A 9,892-nucleotide genomic window follows, 5' to 3' on the forward strand; every position below is an offset into this window, starting at 1 on the left:
AGAGGCACATAAACTGCTTGGTTCATGTTCGGAAACCACCGCGGTTAAAGGAAACGTTCACTGTTGGTAGAATACAGGACGATAAGCTTTTATTGTTCTAATAGCACATACATCATGCTACTTCTGCTTATGTTCCTTGGCCAGCAGAGGTTTTTGAAAAGCGCTTGTTTTTTTTTTCCTTTTCAAGCATTAATTCTCCTTTTTTATTTCAGATTTTTTGCTGACAATGTGGCAATCTTAGCTCCAGCCCTTTTGCATTTGTCCATGATGCCATTACTTGGTACTGGCAGTCTGTTTGATTTTTAATAAACGCATTGAATGACTTCTCCCATCTGTAATGTTACAGACTCTGGCTTATTGGATGGCCCATTGTTGACTTGGCTGTGCTTTGAAAGGGTTGTTATCTGACTGTTACAAGAAAAATAATGAAAGTTGGATCCAAAACCACAAGCAGAAAAGATATAGACCCTTATGATGATGCAGGAGCTGGTGTCATCCGACGGTGCCACACAATCTAAGTACAACTTCCTCAATTTGACTAGCTTTTAGAATGATGCATAATACTCCTGATTGGCTGCAAGCGTCAGGATTCTAAAATGGTACCCTTCGCCAAACAGAGGAGTCTGTTGTCTATGAAATAAATGAGGCGCAACTGCCAGTTTGACACAGTGTCCAACGTAATCAGAAATGTTCTCACTCACAACCTCTGCAATTAAGTTGTTTGAGAGAGCAAAGTGATTGAAAAGGGGCCCCCAATCAGAATGGGGGACAGTTGCATTCATCTGTTGGATAAGAAACCTTTTTATAGATTTTACTTCACACACCAGAGCAGAGCAACAGATGAGATGAGAGAAGAGAAAGCGAGTGAGGACATGGTCAGTGTATAAAGAGTTCAGTCTCTCTCCTGGGTGAGACTCTGCAAACAGCAGTCGTGTTGCATGCCCACTTGCGGCTGTCTGAACACAAGACTATGTTGGTAAAATTGGTCTTGGTAAAAAAGACTGAGTACTGCTGGGTTGCTCTAAAAGAAGAGAAAGACATAGGTGTCTGTGTGGAGTACATCATCGGCCATGACTGTAAATATGACTGCACACTTGAGTACATTTCCAGTGATGCTTAACAAAAATAGTTGGGAATTAAGCTATTTTAGATATGCATGTAGTCCCTGGGTTTGTATCTCACACATAAAAGGCTGCAAGGAATACTTTATTATTATTATTATTATTATTATTATTATTATTATTATTCACCCATATGTATGACTCGAGCAACGAAGTGAGGACCCAACGGTCCCCTGGAATTAAAAGTGCTAGCAACCAGGTTTTTGAAGAGATTATTATTATTATGAAACATGTTATACATTTTGTTGTTTTGGATGTCCATTTACTATTGTCTTAACTTAAGCTATTAATACCAAATAAAGCTGAAAATCGGTAAGTAACATAACTATTTATTCAAACTGCTTCAGAGACGGCTTCATATTTTGCTGCCTTTTATTAGCTTCATAAAATATTGTGTTACCACTAACAGCATATCATTTTCAATTTTATTGTCTTTTGGGGCAAATGTACCAACCCAAAATATTAGGTGGTCTCTGAGGGAACATGGTTACAGGAGATTGAGAAAATGGTGTTCCCAACTGTCACATACTCGTGTCCATGAGCATCCATTGTTTAGGATGTACTTTATTTGCCATAGTTTAGAAATCTTCAGAAATTATATCAAATGGCAATAATAACATCAAGTAACAGAGTGGAAATTGTTCCATGACTATTTTGAACAAAGATGGAATAAAATCCATGATGACCTAATGATGCCTCAGACTCTGTTGGACTGTTGAGAATCTATAAATACTCAGACACAAGTTTGATTCAGACACACATTTCTGTGACTGACAACGGAAGGTGCACAGACGGGAAGAACAGAAGAGAGATAACCCTGAGGTCCAGCAGAAGACAAAACTGGATGACGTGGAATTCAACTCGGGTCAGGTCGAAGCTCCAATTTATTTCTACCTCAGTTCACTGGAAAAACAAATCAGGTGTGAGCTGAAGGTCAGTGAGGCTCGCCCAAAGTAAACCTGAGGGTAAAGTCCTCATGGAAATCCAAGAGAACTTGCTGGCTAATATTCCTCAGTTCCAAGAATCGGTAAGAGGGCAGTTGGACAGTTGGAGCCGTAAGAAGGATCTGATTCAGCTGGATGAGGTTCAGGCTAAACCTCCTCAGGCAATAATAGTCTCCAGGTTGTCTATAACCACTGCAGCGGAGTCCTTTTCAGCACAGAGTTCTAACTTGATTATCTTTCTTTCTGCTGCTCAAATTCTTTCTGTGCTTTCCGCAGCATCGAGCACATTTTTCCTTTTTTCAATTAAATCTTTATTGTGGGGTGTGTGATTTTTGAGAGCATGATTCATTGATTTCCCTTCAGATTTTGTCCTGCTATCCCTCAACACCCTGCCCTCACACTCAAACAGCCCCTGCTTGCGCTTTGATTTCTATTGATTTCTATTCTATTTGTATGCTTGCACTGCGGTTGATTGTTGCTTGCAAAGATTACCTTCTCTCCAGCTTTGGCCCTTCTCCTCACACTCGGGCTGCCGCTTTGTGCTCGTGAAATGTCTGCTCACCGATTTGTTCTCGGATCGTTTTTGTGCAACAACCCTGTAAAAATCACCCACCCAATAGAATGCCAGGTACGAATGATCCTTGCTTTGTTGACAGGGAGTGATCGCTTAACTTCTGAGAACCCCAGCCATTACTTCTCTTTAACCACTGCCCTTTGTCTACGTTTCTTAGAATGAAACTATCAGAATCAGAAACCGTTTATTGCCAGGAATGTTTGCACAGACGAGGAATTTAGTTGGGCGGAAGGTGCATACATTAGACGAGGCAAACAACAATCAACGACAGCAACAGTGCAAAAAGTCTAAATAAGATAAGGATAAAGTGCTCAGACAACAGATAACATTAATGTAAGTGTATGTTAAAGTGACGTGTGTGTTAAAGTTAATTGTATTAAAGTTAAGTGTATGTGACATGAGTGTTTAAATATGAATTGTGCAGTGGAGTGACCGGTAGGAGGAGAGAAAGGAATAAAAATAAATGGTCCGAAAGAAAGAATGGTCCGTGAATAGTCCTGTGATAGTCAGTCAGTGGGGAACCCGGGCTCTATTGATGAGCCCGACTGCCGACGGGAAGAAACTGTTTGTGTGGCGTGAGGTCACGTCTTAGTCCTGATGGACCTCAAACCTCCTGCCAGAGGGAAGGGACACGAACAGGTCGTATCCAGGGTGAGAGGGGTCAGCTGCGATCTTTCTTGCCCGCTTCAGTGACCTGGAAGCATACCATATAGCATACCTGCGCCCATACCTTTTCTATTACGATAGATAAACCACCGTGGTCAGCCCCTTCTTATTAACACATCCATGGTCTGCCCACCTACCTCGCTGTAGCTAACATTTTGTTCCCTTTCAAGCCTAAACTGAAAATACTTGTGTTGAAAGTGCTGTATTGTCAGTCTCAGTTAACGTTTGTTCTGTAGAGCTTTGTTTTGTGAGTGAGAGATTGGTATGTAACGTGATTGGGTCAGTGGTAGGCAGCATACTGCATGTGGTCATAAACCAGATGCAACAGCTTGTGTTGCATTGACTGGTGCCCCACAGCAACAGCATAAACAGATTTCGGGAATTTGATGGGGTTGTTGCACAAAAACAAACCCGAGAGCAGACGTTTCACAAGCACACAGAGGCAGCCGGAGTGTGAGGACAAGGGCTGAAGCTGGAGAGCAAGAAATCTGTGCAAGCAACAATATACCTGCGGGTAAAAAGCTCTCCAAAAAACAGGAGGCAGCGACTGAGAAGTCCCAGGAAAGGTCCCAGGCTTCCCATCAAGCTCAGCTGGAGCAACAGAGAGCGGAGACCAGGAAGGTCTCAGTAACAGCCGGCCTGAAAAAGGCACCACTTTCTGCAGGAGAGAAATATCCCTGCTGGAGGAGACTGAGAAAACGACAGGGGCTGTGGGGCTATTCCATTACCCAATCTCCTCCTGGCTAATAGGTAGAAGCTAGCATGGCTAAATAGCTCTTGGGGAATAAATTCAACATATGCATTAAGGCCTACTTGGACAATATGAAAACACTTGCGGTGGCTTTGTAATGATGTGTGTTGTGTTTAGCATCACTGATCTCAGAACACTGTACACTGATTGGTCATCATGTCATTAGCACCCGATGGGTATTTGTGCACACGCATTCTCATGTATGCTGCAGGACATTCAACGATAATCTACCTCATTGAATTATTATTTTTGATCTAGAATGGATAGACACCTTACAGATGCATAACCATACATACCTACTTTACATTATTTATTCAGATGAAGCCTGTGAACCATCCCTGAGATGAATGACAAAAAAAAACATGTGCAGTACTCAGTTATACTAAGCTCATAGAAAAGCATGGCGAATGGTCTAATCTTTCAAGATATTGCATATAGTTTGCGGAGAGATTAGCTGTTCATTTTGATGTACTAATGTGCAATATTTTCATATTTTTCTTCATTTTCAGGTTGGGTTGGTGGATTTGGAGCTAGTCATGGAACAGGACCTTTACAGTAACAGTGTTGTTCATCACTTTTATTGTATTATCCAAGGAGAGCAGTTGATAGGGTTAGCTCAGCCAACCCTATCAAAGAGAGCTATCAAATAGCCCACTGGGCTCTTTGGTAGCTCTGGCAGCTTGATGGAGTAGCAACGTTGGGCAGGTCTTAGCAAACGGTCAATTTCTACTTTTTGTAGCACCCTCTTCTTATGCAATGGCATATTAGTTCTCTGACTACACAATTGGCACCACCTACTGCTTATCTCGAACTAACCCCTAATAGTTGCATTATAGTAGCGGCTGGAAACCATTTTTTTCTCAAAGTTTTGTTAAAATCTTTGATACGTTTGGATGGAAACCTGACTTGTGAGCTAGAAGACATAGCGAAGGATGAAACAGTATCTTCTGTTTTGTATTTACTGTGTGAGATGTGTCATTCTTTAGAATGATCAAAGATTGAAATTGAAACCTCTACAAGTGTCTATCCATCCATTATCCGCCGCTTATCCGGGGTCGGGTCGCGGTGGCAGCAGGTTCAGCAGGCCGACCCAGGCTTCCCTCTCACCCGCAACACTTTCCAGCTCATTCTGGGGGATCCCGAGGCGTTCCAAGGCCAGCCGGGAGATATAATCCCTCCAGCGTGTCCTCGGTCTTCCCCGGGGTCTCCTACCAGTTGGACGTGCCTGGAAAACCTCTAATGGGAGGCGTCCAGGAGGCATCCTGACTAGATGCCCGAACCACCTCAGCTGACTCCTTTCGACATAAAGGAGCAGCGACTCGACTCCAAGCTCCCTCCTGATGTCCGAGCTCCTTACCCTGTCTCTAAGGGTGAGCCCGGCCACCCTGCGGAGGAAGCTCATTTCGGCCGCTTGTATTCGAGATCTCGTTCTTTCGGTCACGACCCAGAGTTCGTGACCATAGGTGAGGGTTGGAACATAGACCGACCAGTAAATGGAGAGCTTCGCCTTCCGGCTCAGCTCCCTCTTCACCAGGACGGACCGGTACAGCGCCTGTTTTATTGCTGCAGCCGCACCGATCTGTCAATCTCCCGCTCCACCTTACCTTCACTCGTGAACAACGAGCAGTGTGATGCCACGATAGTTTGAGCACACTCTCCGGTCCCCCTTCTTGAAGATGGGAACCACCACCCCGGTCTGCCAGTCCATGGGCACTGTTCCCGACCCCCATGCGACACTGAAAAGGCGTGTCAACCAAGACAGCCCAACAATGTCCAGCGCTTTCAGCATCTCAGGGCGGATCTCATCCACCCCTGGCGCCTTGCCACCAAGGAGCTTTTTGACTACCTTAGCGACCTCTGCCAGGGATATGGGAGAAACCACCCCAAAGACTTCCGGCGCTGCCCCCTCTCCGGGGGACATGTTGGCCGGGTTTAGGAGTTCCTCAAAGTGCTCTTTCCACCGCCCGACGATGTCCCCAGTCCGGGTCAGCAGTTCCCCCCCCCCCCCCTGCTGAGAACAGCCTGGGGTAGGCCCTGCTTTCCCTTCCTGAGCCGTCGGATGGTTTGCCAGAACTTCCTTGAGGCCAACCGAAAGTCCTTCTCCATGGCCTCCCCGAACTCCTCCCATGCCCGAGTTTTAGCATCCGCGACCATCGCAGCTGCAGCCCTTCTGGCCTGCCGGTACCCGTCAGCTGCTTCAGGAGACCCCTGGGCCAGCCAGGCCCGAAAGGCCTCCTTCTTCAGTTTGACGGCTTCCCTCACCCCCCGTGTCCACCACCGGGTTCTCGGGTTGCCGCCACGACAGGCACCGATGACCTTCCGGCCACAGCTCCGAGCAGCCGCGTCCACAATAGAGGCTTTGAACATGGTCCATTCGGGTTCCATGTCCCCAGCCTCCCTCGGGATTTGTGAGAAGTTCTTCCGGAGGTGGGAGTTGAAGACCTCCCGGACAGGATCCTCCGCCAGACGTTCCCAGTTCACCCTCACTACACGTTTGGGCTTGCCAGGTCTTTCTAGCCGACTCCTCCGCCATCTGATCCAACTCACCACCAGGTGGTGATCAGTTGACAGCTCTGCTCCTCTCTTCACCCGAGTGTCCAAGACATACGGCCGCAGATCAGATGATACGACTACAAAGTCAATCATTGATCTCCGGCCTAAGGTGTTCTGGTACCAGGTACACTTATGAGCCACCTTATGCTCGAACATGGTGTTTGTTATGGACAAACTGTGGCTAGCACAGTCGGCGGGTGGCGCCCTTTCCAGGACCCCTCCCACCGACTCCAAGAAGGCCGGATACTCCGAACTGCTGTTCGGTGCATAAGCACAAACAACAGTCAGAGCTTTACTCCCTGCAACCCGTAGGCGCAGGGAGGCAACCCTCTCGTTCTCCGGGGAAAACTCCAACATAGCGGCGCTCAGCCGGGGGCTCGTGAGTATCCCCACTCCCGCCCGGCGCCTCTCACCCTGGGCAACTCCAGAAAAGGACAAAGTCCAACCCTTCTCCAGGAGCTTGGTTCCAGAGCCCATGCTGTGCGTGGAGGTGAGCCCAACTATATCTAGCTGGTACCGCTCCACCTCCCCCACCAGCTCCGGCTCTTTCCCCGCTAGCGAGGTGACGTTCCACGTCCCTAGAGCTAGTCTATGCTCCCGGCGATTGGCCCGCCCAGGTCTCCTGCCTGGCCCGCCGCCCGGTCTGCATAGCACCCGACCCCGATAATTCTCCCCGCGGGTGGTGGGTCCACGGGGTGACTGCTGCTCCATGTTGTTTCTTCGGGCTGAGCCCGACCGGGCCCCATGGGCGAAAGCCCGGCCACCAGATGCTCGCCGACGAGCTCCCCTCCTGGGTCTGGCTCCGGGAGGGTGCCCCGGTTTCCCTTGTCCGGGCGAGGTAGCTTTCGACCGTGGGCTGCTATTCATCAGGGTTTTTTGAACCGCTCTTAGTCTGGGCTCTCCCCCGAGACCTGTTTGCCTTGGGAGACCCTACCAGGGGCTGACGCCCCGGACAACATAGCTCCCAGGATCACTGAGGCACTCAAACTCCTCCACCACGTTAAGGTGGCGATTCATTGGAGGAGTAGTGTCAACAAGTGTCTATGTCCGGATAAATATACCACTGATTTGACTGAGAGCACTTGATAGATTATACCATAACACCAGTGAAGAGATGGCGCAGCAGACTATCAAAGGTCATGTTCATCCACATCATATCAATGAAGACAGTCCTCCTCTTCAGAAAGATCACAACAAACCAAACTAGTATAAAGACCCACCACTGTTATTCGGCTTGTGACACAAAGAGGTCTTTGTACTGTTGTTTTTCAATGCAGATGCCAATTTGCTTGAGTGGATTACATGTCTGTTTCAGACCACAGTGCCAACTACAGTGTACTTTTGTTCATGTCAACTCTTGTGTGTCTTAGGTACCCCCTTCCTATAGTTTATATACTGCATCGCTACCCTGTCGAGACAAAAGGGCATCTGCCTTCATAAAGGCCACCTGACCAATTCTCAAAAGGAAAAACATCAGCCACGAACACGCCGGCACTTTAGCCAGCCTCGTGCTATTGATTTCTATCTGCACAGTAAGCCTCTTTCCTCTTTTATTCTTAACCCCGTAATCTGATTTATGTAATCTCTTTTTATTATACCAGTTTCCTTAACTTATAGGCTCCTCTGATGTTGCGTATTTCATCTGACAGTTAACTGATTGTCAGGTATTTATGTTAATTCTCGTCAATTGTATTGCGTAGTATCACTGTTAGAATATTTACCGTGAGCTTGAAGAAAACTCCTGCCATCCTGCAGTAAATTACTGCAGCTAGGGTCAGTTTGAAATGTATGTTAACTACACCTTTACTGTCTTGATTGATGGATTTTCACGCTACTGGGCCAGAATCGGTTTCCACCTCTAGAAATATGAAGCTGAGGTAACTGTGGCACCATCGGCTGGTTATAGAACAGGATCGTGTGTTATTAATTGTATGGAAAAGAGGTCAACATGCTTGCTGCTTTTAGCAACGCTCTGGCAGTTGCTTTGGCTTTTTGTTCGACCAAGAGCGTGTTCCTCATCCATTGAAGAAATCACATGTGCCGAATTTGATTGATTCCAAAAGGCTTCTCGGTTTCAGAATTAGAAATCCTCCTTTTCTCTGGACTGATCTGGGGATTATTTTCTTCCATCGTTGCCTTTTTGAGCTGCTTCCTTCACACGCCGTTCAATTTATAGCTGCCACCCACACTTCTCTGGCTCTGACTATGTCTTTGGTATTTCCCCTGAATTCACAGGCCTTTGTGCATTTCTTACACCTTTTTTATATTATGTAGCTTTCGTCTCTGAAAATGCAACCCTGTCGGCAGATTTTATTTTTTTTGACATTGTTATGTTTCTTTACAAACACAGAATACGTTGAATGATGTTTCTGAACCAAAATACCTTTGATAGATACGATTAATATCGGCCTCTTATCACTCTTAAAAACGCACAATGTTCCGTGGTTCATGTTGTTAAACGATTGGTTAGGCTTAGGCACCAAAATTACTAATGTTAGAAGAACATCCTGGTTTGGGTCAAAATAATAATGTATCACAGTAATGTCCGTACTTTCACCCAGGAGACCAGTGTTCTGCATCCCAAATGAAACTAAAAGAAACTCAAGCTATTTTATGTTACACATTTAGCATTTAATTACATTACATGCTAGTTTTAATCCAAACCTTTTCCCAATTCTAATCAAGTGGTGCAAATCAATTTGCAGCCTTAATTCTAGTTTCAGTGGATTGAAAACGGTAATATAATAAACCTGTGTTTTTCATCCAGATTTTGTCAGGGCCCATGTTCAAGAGTAGCAAAAGTTTGTGTTTTTTTTGTTTCTGGGCCGTCTTTATTTGGAGTTATGTCGTATCGACGAGATTCACACACAAATTGTGGAAGTGCTTGAGAAACAATGATACAACGTACTGCATGAATGAGAACATTCTCAGTTCAGTGTTCAGAAATAAAGCCACAACAGTACAGTAATATAACTGTTTTGAAGAATATGTGTATTCCCTACTTCATATCTACGTCATATTTCAAAAGCTATTTCAAATTTTGACTCAGGGATCAGTTTCACAAATGTATTTTCAACTGGACTGAAGCGTTATGTCACTCTTTATTTTTCTCTTAGATTTGAAATAACTTCAAAATCAAGTTAATTTAAAAGTAAAGAAAAGCCTAAAGGTAGCCGCCCTTCCCCCAGGTTACCTCTGAACCAAGAGACATGTTTCCATTCCAACAATCACTCGCACCTGCTGGGGCACCAAATGACAAAAAGGAAGACGTGGCTCTTAATGT

Source organism: Taurulus bubalis, assembly GCF_910589615.1.
Source record: "Taurulus bubalis genome assembly, chromosome: 5".
NCBI lineage: Eukaryota > Metazoa > Chordata > Actinopteri > Perciformes > Cottidae > Taurulus > Taurulus bubalis.